General features: G+C 43.0%; 1 protein-coding gene across 3 annotated transcripts in view; it reads left to right on the forward strand.

The window, feature by feature from the left end:
• Nucleotides 1–18,941, forward strand: part of LOC144501630 (uncharacterized) — a 122,656-nt gene that overhangs the window by 55,695 nt on the left and 48,020 nt on the right. The gene's annotated exons all lie outside the window — the stretch shown is intronic.

Genomic DNA, 18,941 nt, shown 5'->3' on the forward strand with positions numbered 1-18,941 from the left:
ACTCAGCATAACTGCTTGTAAGGTTGAAATGAGCAAGTATTCTGCTCTCCCAGCATCTGAGCTGTATTCCTACCAGACATACTGACTACCTGTATGAAAAACTGACTTTCAAAACATTTTCCTGAAACATATTTGTATACTTTTATCACAAGGCACCATGGACTTTGTACGCAAGCTAAACAATGTAGCAAGGTCTAGAAGTTGGTCAAGGGGGTGGTGCAGATGTTCTTGTATCCATTCCTTCGCTGTCACCGATCCTTACGGCAAGCATATTAAAGGATATAGCTTTTCTCTCTGCTGCACTGAGCCACTTTTCAGGTTTGTATGTTTCTTTAATGCATGGTTCCTCAATTTGAGATGCTGCAGGGATTTATTTCCTTTGCTCTTTCTCCCTGTTCTCCTTCCACCCCCCCACAAAAAAACTTGAGGCATTTAAGTTTATAGCATTCCAGTTGCATTGACTTGTGATGGCTGTTGCCCCTGCAAAAAAGCTGCCTGCCATCCATCCAGGTATCTTCACTTGTAGCAGGTTGTAAATTATACTGATCAGAACAGCAACATTCGGCTGATTTTTATTTATCTCCTTCACAGCCAGAGGTGTTGATGTTCCATTCTTAGAATTTCAATGATCTGTTTAATTCTGCACTAAGTCATTTAAATTGAATATAGGACTTTTGTTCACCCAAGTCCAATTCTCCCTGCCCTAAACTGCTAAAATGTGCTGCAGAGATATGAAGTGGTGGCAAGTTATTGTAATATGGTTACTGTGGGGGTGTGGTTGCTTAAGGGGCAATATTTTTGCAGGCCATGTAACCTGCCCAAGATCTATTGAGGATGCATGTGTACCTCCACCAATGCAGAGTTGGCTCCTGGGGAGGGGACACCCCCTGTGTCAGCCAGGGAGTCAGTCCTGTATGTGTTAAGCTTGTGTATATAGCTTGCTTGATTTATTCTGGAGGGGAGGGTGTCATGATGCACATGACATTCAAGCCCTAAAAGCAGAACATGGGGAGTAGGACATTAGGATCTTAATCTCAGGAATGCTCAGTACCACATACTAGTCGGAGCAGAAATAGCAGGATGTATCTAGTGAATCTGCGGTTCAAGAGCTAGGGAGGGTTTCGGATTTCAGGAACATTGGGGCCAGTTCAAACTGGGTGGGTTGCACCTGGGCAGGACCAGGACTGATGTCTGATGGAGAGTATTCACTAGTGGTTGGGAGGGTTTAAACGAATATGGCAGGGAATGGGAATCTTTGCAAGGAGCAGAAGGGGAATCTGGGACCAGAACAAAATGCAGAAAGGGAGCTAAGAGGTGATGGGCAGAGAAATCAAGAGCCAGTGAAAAGTAGTGGGAACAGGATAAGGAATGTTAATGAGCTTGAAGGCTTTGTACCTTGTGGGAATACAATAAGTTAATTGCGCAAATATAAACTGGTATGATGTAGTTGAGATTATGGAGATATGGGTGCAGTGTGACCAGAGATGGGAACTGAATATTCAATATTTGGGAAGGACAGAAGGTGGTAGAGTTTCATTGCTAGAAATTGATCCTATTGTGAAGATAGAATCCCTAATACTGAGGCCATTCAGCCCATCAACCCTGCACTGACAACAATCCCACCCAGGCCTGTAACCCCACATTTACCCTGCTAATCCCCTGACACTTAAGGTAAATTTTTAGCATGGCCAATCAACCTAACTGCACATCTTTGGACTGAGGGAGGAAACTGGAGTACCCTGAGGAAACCGGTGCATATGCAGGGAGAATGTGCAAACTCCTAGACAGTCACCCAAGGCTGGAACAGATGCTGAAGTAACAGATGTGGAATCTGAAGAGTTAAATACTTAAGGGGCAAAAAAAATTACTGGAGGCTGTATATAGACCCCAAACCTATCGTGTTGATGTTGGGAATGGCATTAAATGTAATTAGAGATGCATGTCATAAAGGAACATCTAATTATGGGTATCTTTAATCTGCAAATAGACTGGACAAATCAAATTGGTCAATACTGTAGAGGAATTCGTGGAGTGTATACAGATAGTTTTCTGGACTAATTTTGAGGAACCAACTAGATAGCGAACAGGCCATCCTCAACGGTGTCGAATGAGGAATAATTAGCAATCTGCAAGATTCCTTGGATGAGTGACCATAATTTCTATCAGGATGGTGAATAACTTTCAAACTGAGACAAAGGTCCTGAATCTTGGGTCAAGTTTGCAATGATGGATCGGGACATTTTAGGATGGTGGATAGACAATGGCAAACATTCGAACAGCACATGTGCACCAGAGAAACAATTGTTGTAGTTCATACAAGTAAAATGGAAAAGGTGATGAAACCAGGCCTTGCATGGGAAATTCCAGATAGTATTTGATCTGAGGAAGAGGCATACAAATTGGCTAGAAAGAACAACCAACCTGAGGATTGGGAGCAGTTTAGAATTCGCCAATGAGGACTAATGGATTATGAAGGGGGGGAAAAGTACAGGAGTAAGCATGTGGTGAACAAAGTTTCTATAGGCGTGAAGAGAAGGATGGAATACAAATGTATTCCCTTAGTCAGAAATGGGGAATTTATAATTGGGAACAAAAATGGCTGCCCAACTAAATGCATGTTGTTTCTGTCTTCACAAAGGAGGAGGAACACATAACAATCTTGGGGGACACAGGGTTTAGTGAGGGAGGAGCTTGGGGAAATCTAATAGTGAAATGGTGTTCAGGAAACTAGGACTGAAGGCCAATAAATCCCCAGGGCCTAGTAAACTACATTCCAACATACTTGAAGTGGCCTCAGAAATAGTGGATGCATTGATCTTCAGAGATCATACAGACTCTGAAACAGTTCCTATAGATTGGAGGGTAGCTAATGTAACCCCACTATTAAGAGGTAGAGAAAACCAGGAATTACAGGCCAGTCAGCCTGACTTCGAAGTGGGGAAAATCCTAGAGTCCATTATCAAAGATTTCACAGCAAAACGGTGGCAGGATCAGGTAGTCAGCATGGATTTAAAGGGAAAGCATGCTGGACAAATCTACCAGAATTCTTTGGATGTAACGATAGACTTGAGGGAGCCAGTGGATGTGGTTTATTTGAACTTTCAGAAGGCTTTTGACAAGATCCCACAATTGATAGCATGTGAAATTTAATGCATGGGATTGGGGTTATAGTATTGAGATGGATAAACTGGTTGGCAGACAATCAGAATAAATAGGTCTTTTTTCCAAGTGGCAGGCAGTGACCAGTGGGGTACTGCAGGGATGGGTGCTGGGACCCCAACTACTTGTATCTCCCAATTTGAAGATCAAAGCTAGGTGGGAGGGTGAGCTGAGGGATGCAAAGATACTTCCATGTCATTTGAACAATGAGGTGGGCAAGTGCAAGGCAAGTGCAATATAATGTGGATAAATGAGGTTATCCATCTTGATGGTTTAAAAACAAGAAGGCAGATTGTTATCTGGTTATAAATTGAGGGAGAGGAGTGTGCAAGGGGACCTGGGTGTCCTCGTACACCAGTCACTGAAGGTAAGTGTGCAGAAGGCAAATGGTATGTTAAGAGGATTTGAGTACAGGAGCAGGGATGTGTTGCTGCCACATAGGCCCTTTAGTGAGGCCACACCTGGAATATTGTGCTGTTTTGGTCTCATCTGAAGGACATTCCCAATAGTGGGGGTGTTCAGAATCAGGGTCATAGTCTAAAGATATGGGGTAAACCTGGGACTGATCAGGAGAAATTTCTTCACCCAGCCAGTGATAAGCCTGTAGAATTGCTACCACAAAGCAGTTCAGGCCAAAACATCTCAAGGAGTTGTATAGCTCTTGGGGTGAAGGGGATCAAAAGATATGGGGTGGGGGGGGGGAGGAAAGGGAGGCAGGATCAGGCTGTTGGGTTGGATAGAAGGGAAAAATGGCCTCCTGTCCCTATTTCCTCTTAAATCGAGCATTGTGATTGAAAGCTTCCTTATGTTACCTCACTGTAAATAGCTATATTAGTTGAGTATCATAGAATCCCTACAGTGCAGAAGGAAGCCCATCAAGTCTGCATTGACCAGTCCCACCCATGCCCTATTTCCATAACACCTATTTACACTGCTAATCCCCCTGCCACTAGAGTTAATTTAGCAAGGCCACTCAACCTAACTCCAATATCTTTGGACTGTGGGAGGAAACCCACACACGTGGAGAATGTGCAAACTCTGCACTGACCCAAAGCTAGAATTGAACCCAGGTCCTTGGTGCTGCGAGGCAGCAGTGTTGGCTACCGTGCCACCCTGACTAGTGTTTGCTGAGCTGAACTTCACTAATATAAATTAGCATTTGAAATCTGATTTTACTTGTGCTCAAATTGATGTCATAAAATGCCAACCAATATATTTGTATGTGAACCTAATTGTGGGACTGTCATTCTGAATCCTCAACCAACCTTGTCTCTATTCTAATTTTATCACCCTGTATACAATTTGGAATACTCAGGAAATTGCCAAATCATTATAGTGGACACTGGTTCCTGCAGATGCTTGATTTTGTTTTCCCACTTGTGCCATAAAAGATGTAGCAAAAGCTGTGCAGATTTTCTGGGGCAGCTAACAGACAAATCCATGTCTTGGTGGCCTCTGACTGTTGTAATTGTTCAAATATTGGCAAAACACAGGGTAGGGAATTGCTATATTTCCCTCTTGGCTTCCTCTTGATCATCTGTGACGATGTACTTGACTCCACACTGCAGTCAGCTTCTCGGATGTATATTTTTCAAGTGAATCTGGGTATCTGGCCTTCAAGCCCAGCAAATCAGTGCAACCAAGGGTGGGAATAGGGCCAAACCTCAGTAGCTTCTGCTTGGATCATGGTGCCGAGAGGTGGAGTTGCTGTTCAAGGGATTTTCTTTATCCAAGTTGAAATAGGTTTAAGCCACTCGCTGAATGGGTGAGGACATCTGGTTTGTACTTATTGACTTTGCCATGAGTGCTGTTTTAGTTGAGTATGCATGGGAAAAGCAGTCACGGCTGCAACATTCAGGCTTTTATTTATTTTTTTAATAACCTAGCAAAAGGTTTTGGCCTGTACAACGCTGATTGCTTCCTAGTTCTCCATTATCAGAATGGATAATGCTAGATGGTGACCTGTACTTTTCAATATGTGCTGGGCATGGAACAATACTGATTAGTATAAGTACCCCTATTGAGGGTTTTGGTTTAAAGCCAGCTACATTTCAACTTGGAGTCATAATCAACTTGCCAAGTAACATGAATTTTCTTGATATTCTGTTGCATGTTAAGGCAATGTTACCAGTATTTAGTGGCATTTTGTAGCATCTTTCAATGGTACTTAAGCAATCATTTGCTGCTCCTTTTGCATATTATCTGGGCAAGACCTGGAATCTTGGTTGAAACACCACTGCTATGGTCTTGGACTCCTTTTGGATGTGATTTGTATCTTGATATCTTTTGGAATGGAGTCAGCAGTTCAAACTATTTGGAACACTAATGTTTGTTTGACATCTGAGCCCTTGCAATCTCTCGGAGATGCTTTTACTTGTAGTTCTGTTTCAAACCAGTTTTGCAAAGCCATTTGTGGTCTGGGATTGGGGATTAGTGATTAAGTTTTCGTCACTAGTAGTCTTAACAGTGCAATGAAGTTCCTGTGAAAATCCCTTACTCGCCACACTCCAGCACCTGTTTGGGTACACTGAGGGAGAATTTAGCATGGCCAATTCACCTAACCTGATGGCCATGAAGTCGGTGTCCTCCTGTTCATAAAGTGGAATGCTCAAAATAATAGTGCAAAAGAAGTAAAAGTAAGACCAATCGATTCCAAATCATGGGCTGTGGGTGTTGCTGACAAGACCAGCATTTGTTCTCCTTGGGAATGTGGTAGTTAGCCATTGCCTTGGGTCGCATTATTCATGGTGGTGAAAGTAGTCTGAGTTTCAGGATTTTGACTGTGACTGAAGGAATGTGACTCTGAATCTACAGGTGGTGATGCTCCCTTCGTTCTGCCCTTGCAGTGCATCTTGTAGATGAGGGGGAAACACTGCCTTTGCTGTATTGGTCAATGAGATGCTGATCCAGCAGGCTTATTTTTATCCTGGATAATGAAGTTTCTTGTGTTGGAGCTGCAACCCATCGAGGCTCTTGCTCTTGATTTTGTGCCTTCATGCTCCTGATCTGACTGTAGCCACGGTATTTATGTCCAATAAATTTGTGGGCATTAGTGACCCCCAGGATGATGGGAATCCAATGATGGGGAGGTGATTGACCCTTTTCATTGGAGTTGGTCATTGCTTCACTTTCTTTGTATGGCACAAACATTGACTTTTGGCTGCCACATACATGTCCAGACCTTGGTACATGCACTCAAAATTCCAACTTGTATTCAAAAGCAGATCATTGAAATACCTGGACCGAGGACACTGCCTTTTGGGCTGTGATATCATTGGAGGCCAATAATCATAACTGTCCTTTGTATTAGGGGCCCTGGATTTGCATTGACTTAATTTTACAATGCTCCTTGCTGCTGCATTTGGCCAAAAGCTGCTTTGCTGCTCACCACCTCTAGAATTCTGGTGTATGTTTGGACCAAAGCTGCAATGAGTTCTGGTTCCAAGTGCATGCTTGAGCAGGAAGGGAATATGTGCCACCAGAAACTGAAAATTGCAGTATCTATTGGAAACAGGCTAACGGACTAGTCAATACAATATAATGCTGTCCTTTTGAGGTGCAGGACATCTTATGATGAGGTGAAAGTCTGTTCTTTTGGCTAAATAGGAGTTTGTGTAGTTCATTGCCTTCTATTCCTTGGGTGAATCCACAACATGTATCTGTGCAAATTGTTGGCTAATTGGTGTGAGAAATTGAAGTACCACAAGTGTAATAAAGAGAGCAACGGATAACTTTATCCAGTTCTTGGATTATAGCTACTTGTGTGCTAAATGCAATACGTGGTAATTTGGGGTGCACAAGTAGGTAACATTCACTAATGTAATTCTGATGGTTTGAGTGTAATATCACCACAGTTTCACTGGAGGGGGGGCAGAAAATGTTTCCTGGCTGAATAGCCATGTGACCAGCGCAGATCTACTAACACAACACTGGAAGCAGAAAAGCACTCCAAATTAGCTATCAATTGTCTTTCAAATCCTTGTAAGCACTTCTATCAGGAAACAGGTGGTTAATTTTGTGGTGTTCAATCATAATTTTGGTGAGAAAAGCAAATTACTGCAGATGCTGGAATCTGAAACAAAATGTTAGCAGGTCTGATAGCAGCATCTGTGGAGAACACAAACGTTTTGAGTCTGAAGGGTCATCTAGACTTGGGCCTGTTCTTTCCACAGCTGCTATCAGACCTGCTGGCATTTTCCAGCATTGAGTTTAATTTGGTGTTTAAGAGTTGTAACTTCAGGTTCATGAAGAAAACATGTTTGGGTGTTGGTTTCATTTCAAGCTCTGGTGATGAGTTGACAGTGTGGAACTGAACTCTGAGAACCAGGCTGTTGCTTCGTAACCAGGGGCCAGCTTTAAATTGGACCTTTGAGATTTTTTTTAACTGGACCCCAGGCAGTTAAAGCTTCTCAGCTAGAGAAAAACCGTTCTGCTAGAAGTGGAAGCCAGCAAAGTAATTGGAAGAGTAGAACAGTTCAGGATACCTGTGAAAAGTGGTCCCAGGAAGACTGAAGTCAAAGGGACACTAGGAACCAGAATTTGAACAAGGTACTGTTCACTGAAGTTAAAAGGAGCAGAAAGGTTCTTAGTTGAAGACAGCTAAAAGGTGCAGACTAGGTGAAGTTGGCTGGCAAGAAGCCAAAGATGTGATGTAATCCTGAGGTGATATTATGCTACAGCCTCTGAAGCAGTAGTGTTCTCTTGATGTGGCTGGGTATCTGTGTGGAAACTCGAATGCATGTGGCAATTTAAGGGAGAGAATTACTGAGTTTAAAATCCTGGCAATGGGTTCCTTGCTTAACAGCTGGGGGGAGCATTGTTTAGAAGATTCTGAAGCATTTCTGAGTGGAGTTTTGAAACACTTGTGGAAGCGGGGGGGAGAATTTGTTGAAGTTGGATTGTGACAACCACTTGGCTTCAGTGGGTTATGTCTGACAAGTTGAGCTATTGGTTTAAAAAGAACAAATTACTACACAGGAACAGGCCCTTCAGCCCTCCAAGCCTGCACTGACCATACTGCCCAACTTCAGCCCCCTACTCTTCCAGGGACCATATCCCTCCATTCCCATCCTATTCATGTCTTTGTCAAGGTGCCCCTTAAGTCACTAGCATCTGCTTCCATTGCCGTTCCAGGCACCTACCACCCTCTGTTTTTTTTAAATAAAAACCTGCCTTGTCCATCTCCTTTAAACCTTGCCCCTCATCTTAAACAGTGCCCCCTAGTAATTGACTCTTCCACCCTGGGGAAAAAGCTTCTGACTATCCTCCATCCATGCCTCTCATAATCTTGTAGACTTCTATCCATTTGCCCTTCAAGCTCCATCAGTCCAGTGAGAACAAACCAAGTTTCTCCATCCTCTCCTCATAGCTGGTGCCCTCTGTACCAGACAACATCCTGGCAAATCTTCTGTAACCTCTCCAAAGCCTCCACATCCTTCTGGTAGTCTGGCAACCAGAATTGAACACTATTCCAAACGTGGCCTAAGGTTCTATAAAGCTACAACATGCCAATTTTTAAACTCTATACCCCGGCTGATGAAGGCAAGCATGCCATATGCCTTCTTGACTACCTTCTCCACCTGCATTGCCACTTTGCGACCTGTGTACCTGTACACCCAGATCCCTTTGCCGATCAATACTCTTGGGTTCTGCCATTTACTGTATATTTCCTATCTGTATTAGACCTTCCCAAATGCATTACCTCATTGTCTAGATTAAACTCCATCTGCCATCTCTCCGCCCAAGTCTTCAATCGATCTGTATCCTCTGGTCCTCATCACTATCTGCAAATCCAACCTTTGTCGTCCACAAACTTGTTAATCAAACCAGTTACATTTTCCTCAATCATATATTACAAACAGCAAAGGTCCCAGCACTGAGCCCTGAGGAATGCCACTTGTCACAGCCCTCCATTCAGAAATGCACCCTTCCACTGCTACCCTGTCGTCTTTGACCGAGTAAGAAGTCCAACAGGTTTATGTGGTAGCAAACACCACTAGCTTTCGGAGTGTGCTGCTCCTTCGTCAGGTGGAGTGGGAGAGCTGCTCACAGGGCATACAGAGACACAAACTCAATTTACAGAATAATGATTGGAATGTGAGTCTTTAGTCTTTACAGCTAATCAAGTCTTAAAGGTACTATGACCGAGCCAGTTCTGTATCCACCTTGCCAGCTCACCTCTGATCCCATGTGACTTCACCTTCTGCACCAGTCTGCCATGAGGGGCCTCGCTGAAGTCCATGTAGACAACATCCACTGCCCTACCCTCATCAATCATCTTTGTCATTCTTTTGTCACTTCCTCAAAACCCTATCAAGTTAGATACACAACCTCCCCTTAAAACCATGTTGCCTCTAATACTCCACTTATTTCCAAGTGGGAGTGAATCCTGTCTCTCAGAACCCTCTCCAAATTTTCCCTACCACTCTCATAAGTAAGGCTCATCACCCTGTAATTACCTGGATTACTCTTGCTACCCTTAAACAAAGGAACAACATTGGCAATTCTCTGGGATCTCCCCCACAGCCAGTGAGGATGCAAAGATTTCTCTCGGCCCCAGCAATTTCCTCCCTTGCCTCTCCGTATTCTGGCGTATATCCCATCAGGCCTTGGACTTGTCTACTTTAATGTTTCTCAAGAACCATCTCTTTGATCTCAACATGACTCAAGCTATCTACACACCCTTTCCCACACTAATCATCCACCAAGTCCTTTTCTTTGGTGAATACTGACAAAGTATTCATTTAATACCTCACCCATTACCCCCGTCTTTGAGTGGGCCAAAAAGCCTTGATTTCCCTTAATCCTGCTGGCCAATGCTTTTTCATTACACTCTTTTTAGCCCTCCTTCCTCCAGTTTCTTTCTACTTGTATTCCACACTTCTTGTGTTCCTAGCCTTGACAAATGCTGCTTTTTTTTCTGACGAGGCCCACAACATCTCTTGTTATCCTAGGTTCCCAAAACTTGCCATAATTATCCTCCTTCCTACAGGAATGTGCCAGTCCTGGATCCCTATCAACTTGCACTTGAAAGCCTCCCTCATGCCAGATGTTGATTTTTGCCCTCCAACATCTGCCCCCAATCTACATTCTTCAGTTCCTGCCTAATATTGTTGTAATTAGCCTTCCACCACCCCCCCAAATTTAGCACCTTAACTTGAGGACGACACTTTCCTTTATCCATCAGTACCTTAAAGCTTACTGAATTGTGGTCACTATTCCCAAACTGCTCCCTGACTGAAACATCGACCATCAGCCAGCTCATTCCCCAATACCAGGTCCAGTATGGCCCCTTCCCTAGTTGGACTATCTACCTACTGTTTCAAGAAACCCTCCTGGATGCTCCTTACAAACTCTGCCCCATCCATGTCCCTAGCACTAAATGAGTCTGTCAACATAGGGGAAGTTAAAATCTCCCACCACAACCCTGTTACTTTTACATCTTGCCAAAATCTACCACATCTGTTCCTCTATCTCCCTACTTGCTGTTAGGCTGCCAATAGTAAACCACCAACATTGACTACACCCTTCCTATTCCTGAGCTCTACCCATACTGCCTCACTGAGCCCTCCCACAGGACAGCTGTGATATTCTCCTTTAACCAGTAGTGAAACTCCCCCACCCCTTGCATCCCTCTCTATCCCACCTGAAACATCTGTATCCTGGAATGTTAAGCTGCCAATCCTGTCCATCCTTTCACCAAGTCTCTAATGGCAACAAAGTTCCTAGTACATTGAAACAAATGCACTTGAGTCCACCAGACCCTCCTTTGATTAGCTACCACACCATGCTTGCTCTTTGTCTTACTGGCACTACTGTCTGGTTCCCCTTTAGCTATTTCACCTTTGTTTTGGTTCCCACCCCCTGCCAAACTAGTTTATATCCTCCCATGTGACACTAGAGTCATAGTCAGAGGTTTACAGCACGGAAACAGGCCCTTGGGCTCAACTGGTCCATGTTGCCCTTTTTTAAACCTGAAGCTACTCCCAATTGCTCATACCCCCCCCCCCCCCCCCCCAAACCTATGCGCTCTCGTTTTAGACTCCCCTACCTTTGGGAAAGGATATTGATTACCTAGCTGATCTGTGCCCCTCATTATTTAATGGACCTCTATAAGATCACCCCATAGCCTTCTACACTCCAGAGAATAAAAGTCCCAGTCTATCCAGCCTCTCATAACTCAAACCAAGTTGCAGTAGCACCCTAGTAAATCTCTTCACTTTCTAGTTTAATATCCTTTTTATAATAGGGTGACCAGAACTGCACACAGTATTCCAAGTGTGGCCTTTCCAATGTCTGGTACAACTTCAACAAAACATCCCAACTCCTGTATTTAATGTTCTGACCAATGAAACCATGCTGAATGCGCTTTCACATCTGTCTACCTGAGACTCCATTTTCAAGGAGCTATGAACCTGTATCCCTAGATCTTTGTTCTGTCACTCCCATTAACTAAGTCCTGTCTGGGTTCAATCTACCAAAATGCATCACCTTGCATTTATCTAAATTAAACTCTATCTGCCATTCGTCAGCCCACTGGCCCAATTGACCAAGATCCTGTTACAATCCTAGATAACCTTCACTGACCACTGTAACCAATCTTGGTGTCATCTGCAAACTTACTAACCATGCCTCCTATTTTCTCATTCAAATCATTAATATAAATGACAAATAACAGTGGCCCCAGCACTGATCCCTGAGGCACACTGCTGGTCACAGCCTCCAGTTTGAAAAATAACCCTCTACAACCACCCTCTGACTTCTGTCATCAAGCCAATTTTGTACCCATTTAGATACCTCACCCTGGATCCTGTGAGATTTAACCTTATGCAACAACCTACCATGCGGTACCTTGTCGAAGGCCTTGCTAAAGTCCATGTAGACAACATCAACTGCACTGCCCTCATCTACTTTCTTGGTTACCCCTTCAAAAAACTCAATTAAATTTTGAGACACATGATTTTCCACCCACAAAGCCATGCTGACTGTCCCTAATCAGTCCTTCCGTCTCTAAATGCCTGTAGATCCTGTCTCTCAAAATACCTTCCAACAATTTACCCACCACAGATGTGAGGCTCACTGGCGTGCAGTTCCCAGGCTTTTCCCTGCAGCTCTTTTTAAACAAAGGCACAACATTTGCCACCCTTCAATCTTCAGGCATCTCACTTGTGACTATTGATGATTCAAATATCTCTGCTTGGGGACATGCAATTTCCTCCCTAGTCTCCTACAAACCTCCCAACCAGAATATTTATGCCCTTCCAATTTAGGTGCAACCTGTCCTTGTACAGGTCCCACCTGCCCCAGAAGAGACTCCTATGGTCCAGATATCTGAGACCCTCCCTCCTGCACTATCTATTTAGCTACATGATCTTCCTATTCCTAGCCTCAGTAGCACATGGCGCAGGTAATCTCAGGATTACTCCCTTAAGTCTTGCTTTTAACTTTCTATCTAACTCTCTAAACTGCTGCTGCAGGACCTCCTCACTCTTCCTACCTATGTCATTTAGTACCAATATGTACCACAACCTCTGAACAGGCAGAAAGCATTCTGAAGGAGAGGATGAGCAAGCCAGAGACATCTTGGACCCTGGCACCAGGGAGGCAACATGCCATCCTGGAGTCTCATGTCCACAGAAGCACCTATCTGCACTCATAACTATAGAGTCCCCTATAACTATTACTCTGTTGCTAAACAGGGAGGGACAGAGCACTAGAGTGCCTCTGCTTTGGTTGCTGCTGCTGTTATCCCCTGATAGGTCAACCCCCAACAGTATCCAAAACGGAACACTTGTTAGAGAGCGGGACGACCACAGGGGATTCCTGCACTGACTGCTTGCCCTTTCTAGCAGTCTAATGGCTTACAGGGACTTGCTGAGAACACTATCCTATTTTGTGACGTGTGTCCTTAAAATCTGCATAAGTGCAGATATGGATGGGGTATTATACAGTAAGAAGTCTCTCAACACCAGGTTAAATTCCAACAGATTTATATGGTAGCAAAAGCCACTAGCTTTGAGCGCTGCTTCTTTGTCAGGTAAGATTATAGTCAGACTTGTTTAATCTTTTAAATTAAAAGCTAATTGGCAGTTCTGTGACACTGTTCATGTTTTCCAAGAGAAGCAAGTTATGAGCCAGGGTTCCATCCAGCAGTAATATCAACTGGGATTGTACCACTTCTTGCTCCCTCTGTTTTCAATTGTTGCATGCTGTCACTAGCTTCACAAATTTTTTTTAAGATTACATTTTCTCATTCACTGGCTAAAAGCTGGATGTGGGAGCATGAAGGATGTTTCTGATGTTGCCAAACTCACCATGGCTTTTCTCTGCACAGCTTCTGTTTTTTAAACCAAATGTGAAATGAGCCTAAGTGTTACAGCAACCTCTACCTTTTTTTCATGAAACCCTAAGTGGTTAAATCTCGTGCAAACTGATTTAAGTGTGCTTCCTTGCTGATTTTTATTTTCTCCAATACGTGGCAAGGGAAAACCATTCCTAATCCAAATTGGCTGCCATTTGCAGGTCAAATAGATAAAATTGGAGATTTGTAATGTGATAGCTGGTGAAATGCATTTCTTCAAATGTAGTATTTCCATGCAGCTTGTGTGGTGCTTGATTGATTAGTGCATAAGCAGAGCTAATTCTGTGAGTCTACCCGACAGTTTGGAAATACATCTTGTCTTAGAACCATTTCAAAGCTATTTGCAAATGCCCAACAGTATAGAATCCAATAAATTATGATTCTCTTCAGCCAATGTTGTACTTGTCCTGACCTCTACCTGTCTTGTTTCCTACAACAGATTTTAATGATTTGTTTACAGAATTGTTTACGGCCCCTATTCCTTCATTACTGCAAATACCTGATTTGGATGAGGCATTCCATCTTTTCAAGTAGATGCAAAAGATCCCATGAGGGGAGTTCTTCCTTCTGGCATCCGTTAACTACACAGCAATTGGGTTCAAAATTGGATTTGTTGGGAATTGCGTGCACACTATAAATCAAGTCTTTGAGTTTTCAGTATCTTTTTAGAAATCAAAAGGGAAAGGTCAGTCAGCAACAAAGTCTGTTCCAACCAAAGGCCTCCTGTGAATTGTGAACCTTTCCTTCTCTCAGATGCTGGGCATTTTTGGCTTGTATTTTGTTTTCAGTTGCATTTAACCTATGATTTTGAGCAACTATCTGTGAATCAAGAAAATCTTGGCTATTAAAATGTACAGGAATTAGTGGGCCATTTCACCTTGGTGTCTTTTTAAATTGCCACTCACTAATGCTTTTGAATGAACGTTGGGTGTGAAAGAATGTGATGCATATCCATGGCTTACAAAATTGATAACTTGGTAAGGCCAACTGGTTTTATGAACTGTTGCCTCGTTCAGTTGACTTTAGTCTGTCAATAAAGCTAAAGCCCAAAGGTAGATTATCACTAAGCTCAATAGCTACATGCCATACTCTTACTCTGCCTGAGATCCTGGGAATGGCTCCTGCCACGTGCCCTCTTGTTGCTGTGGTCTCATGTGACTGTTTGTTTGCTCTGTAGACTTTGCTGGAGTGGGTGTAGGTCAGAACAGGTGTAACTTTTAGAATATGGGCAATAGAATTTGGGCAAGCGCGCAAGGTTGTAGGCTGGCTAGATAATTTGAAATGGCTTGCTTCCAACAAATTAGTGCAGGAAATCATCTCTTGGTATTGGGTGTTCTAACAGAACTTCATCTGAAGATTTTGAGCGAATATCCTAATCAGTTCGATAAATGAATTGTGGCTTCCATCACCACCTGGCTAAGATGATGCCAGGAACTTGCCTGTCACGGAGACTGTTCTGAGTTGAGCTGTCACTGGCTCCAGACATCTCCTGCGCACTGCCCTGTTCAATTCTCTGGCCTGATCATCAGCTGATGCCTTCTGTCTGAATTTACAAATGGAGTTGAAACTGTAGCCTTTGTCTTTGAGTAATGTTATGACTCTACTCCTTTTCGTCCCCTATTCAATGATTTAAATGTTTAAACATTCGTTACAACCGCATGAGATGGGGTAAAAGTGACACTCCTAACAGCACTATGGTCTGGCTGTAACAGGGTTGTGAATTTATTGCGTGCTTTGTCAATGTTGTGTGTTGTCCTAAGTATGCTTTCAGGTTATAAAGAAGTAATCGCACAGGCTTTGAGTCTAAATCAAAGTTCCAGAAGTTTATTGATGCTACCTCAATTTAAAGAACTAGATAAATTGTAACTCCTTCCTTGGGCCATATGATGGTTAGGATAGACTTATTTTTCAGTACATGAAGGAAATAAATAACTGAAATGTGGTTAACTGCTTTGGCTGCTTTCTGCATTGATTGCACATTGTGGCTGTTCAGAGCAGACTTCACCTCCTATATCCCTAAATGATTTTGGCAGTCAATGTTCTCTCCTTGGGATGGTTTCTTTGTAATATCCTTGCACAGTACTTCACGTTGACGTGAGGTTATCCACTTTGGAAGGAATAATAGTAAAATGGACTATTTAAATGGCGAAAAATTACAACATGCTACTGTGCAGAGGGACCTGGGGGTCCTTGTGCATGAATCGCAAAAACTCAGTTTGCAGGTGCAGCAGGTGATCAAGAAGGTAAATGGAATGTTGGCCTTTATCGCGCGAGGGATGGAGTGTAAAAGCAGGGAGGTCTTGCTGCAATTGTACAAGGTACTGGTGAGGCCGCAACTGGAGTACTGTGTGCAATTTTGGTCCCCTTATTTGCAGAAGGATGTATTGGCCTTGGAGGGAGTGCAGAGAAGGTTCACCAGGTTGATACCGGAGATGAGGGGTGTAGATTGAGGAGAGATTGAGTAGACTGGACCTGTACTCATTGGAGTTTAGAAGGCTGAGGGAAGATCTTATAGAGACGTAAGATAATGAAGGGGCTAGACAGGGTAGAAGCAGAGAGATTCCACTTGGAAAGGAAACCAGAACTAGAGGACACTGTCCTAAACTGACTCCCCCTTATTTTGAGGCTGAGTTGAGGAGGAACTTCTTCTCTGAGGGTAGTGAATCTCTGGAATTCTCTGCCCATTGAGGCAGTGGAGACTACCTTGTTAAATATGTTTAAGTCACAGGTAGATTAGATTTCTGATAAGGGAATTAAGGGTTATGGGGAGCAGGCGGGTAAGTGGAACTAAACCACTATCAGATCAGCCATTATCATATTGAATGGCGGGGCAGGCTCGAGGGGCTAGATGGCCTACTCCTCCTATTTCTTGGGTTTTTATGGAAGAGGGCACTTTGCAGCCGGTCAGTATTCTGATCTCTCCAGCTAGAGGAATTTGATTACTATATCTGCTGTTGTCATTTGTGTTTTAGAATAGGTCATTAGTGTGTGGGGACAGTGGAATGGTGGTACTGCCACTGGGCTAGGAATCGGGGGACCTGGGTTTACTGCCCACCACAGCAGTGTAATTTGAATTGGATAAAAGCCTGGAGGAATGGAAATGTATTTGTTTAAAAACCTGTCTAGCCTATGTGTAACTCCAGATCCATAGCACTGTGGTTAACTTTAACTGCCATTGAAATGGCTGAGCATGGCACTCCATTCAAGGGCAATTGGGAATGCTGGCTGAGCCAGTGATGCCCATTTCTCATTAATGAATAGAGTGAAGTCTCCATTTTGAAGAGTTGCTGTAAAATTGAACAGGAGATGGAGTCATGTGGGGATGTGGTTTGTCTTTCCTTTATGTTCCACTTTGAAGTACTATCAATTAGGCAAAAGACTAGTGTGCCGATACAACTGTAGGCTTTTATTCCTTACAGAACTAGGAGCATATCCTAACAGATATGCTTTCAATACCTGGAACCGACCCGAACTGAACAAGGGGGAGGAAACAGCCACCTTTATACTTAGTGACAGGGGGAGGAGCCGAGCCGGCAGGGGATGTGTCCAGGCATAACAAACACACAACGGTGGTCCAGACAGGACAAAGGCACAACTGTAGTCCACCACACACTTGTGTGTATTTTACTGGCTATTAATGAAAAATCATTTGGGTTGGGGGAGGGGGTATGATCTTCAAGTCCTTTTAGCACATTGAATATTTTGTGCATTTCTTTTTACATGACCCTCCAGATTTTGGAGGGCTGAAGGGCCTGTTTCCTGTGCTGTACTAAAGCATAGTTTATTTCCCAATGTACTGCTTTTATTGAAGCTTCAATAGCATTTTAAGAATCTGAAACATCTTGCAGAAGTCTACAGCATTTGGAAGACTGTTTCCGGACAGAACTTGTCTGAGAATGAAACTTATTCCAGCTGTTTTGAAATCTCAGGCCATGGATTCATGGGACAGATGGAAAAGGCTTTTTCGGTGCAAAGGTCTACATGTGATTAGAAATCTGAGTCAGCTGTGATTTGGCTCTTTGCTTAATGTCTGTAAGGGGGTTTTCTGGGGGCTTTCCTCGAGTTCCAGGTATTGAACCAAACTTAGCTAATACAAATACTCAAAGACAGTGTGCAGTTGAAGACGTTCTTTATTTGACCAGCATGCATTGGGAGAGCTGGAAGAATGCAACTTCTCCCTGACATAACGTACCTTTTTCAAAGGTTCATTTTTCCCACCCAACCTGTTATCTGCACTGGATGATCCAAGTACATTAACATGCATTAGTTACCTTGGCCAATAGCATTTTACATTAGCTGAATTGGAACTTCATTGGTCAACTGGGTATGGAAGGTCTTTCTCCCCTTCCAACCTTTAGCTGCATAAATCCAGTTGGTCCACCTCCCAACCATGGCAACAGTCATTTTTCTCTGGTTTGCAAGCTACACCTGATCAGTAGAAGCTGAATACTTTTTTATTCACTGCAATGAGAAGCTAAATACTTCCATTTATTCTAAAGCCTTGGTAGCTTCCAGCAGCATGGTCTTATTGTTTCCAGTTGTTTGGCCTGTGTTTCTGCTCACCTCCCACAATGCTTTGGGGCAGGCTGCATCTTGGCCAAAGCTTACAACACATTTGAAGATGCAGTTTAAATCTATAATACTTAAAATTCTCTAACAATGATTGTGTCCATGCAGACAGTACCTTTTTTGTATAATGTGTGTGTATATATCCCAGGGGTTTCTGTACCCCCTTCTACAATGTGTCTCATAATCTTTGCAGTATTGTCCTGAGCTGCACTGGTCAATTAGTAAAGCAAATTGTACGTTCCCTTTTCTGTAAAGGGAATTGAATGCAAGTATGAAGTTTTACTATATTTTAAAAAAGGGCCTTGGTGAGGCTGCACCTAGAGTACAGTGGACTATTTTGGACTCTTCACTTGGAGAAGGATCTATTTGCCCTGTAGGGAGTTTGGGCTGTGAAAATTCACAATTCCTGAGATGTAATTGTTCTAAGAGAGATTAAGTAGACCATGACTATATGCCCTAGAGTTTAGCAATGTGAGATATGATTTCATTTGAATAAAGTTTCCAAAGGGCATTAATAGGCTAGATGCCGAGAGAATGCTCTCCCTCACTGGGGAATCTAAAATTACTATGTCTTGGAATAAAAAGAGTTGGCCTTTTAGAACTGATTTCTTCAGTGCTGTGGTTCTTTGCAATGATCTGCCTCATACAATTTTAGATGTAGGTTTTGAGTTACTACTTGAGGAATAGTTGGGGAATGAGTCTTGTTTTCTGAAACCTTTCCAAAGTGCCAATATCAAAATACAATACATTGAAAAATGTGGAAATTGTTGGGAGGCAAGTTTCTTCACCAGGTTTCAATTAACTGAGTAACAGTGATCATTATTGAAGACTTGTACTGAATTTTTCTTAGTGT

The sequence above is a fragment of the Mustelus asterias genome, chromosome 12, assembly GCF_964213995.1.
Source record: "Mustelus asterias chromosome 12, sMusAst1.hap1.1, whole genome shotgun sequence".
NCBI lineage: Eukaryota > Metazoa > Chordata > Chondrichthyes > Carcharhiniformes > Triakidae > Mustelus > Mustelus asterias.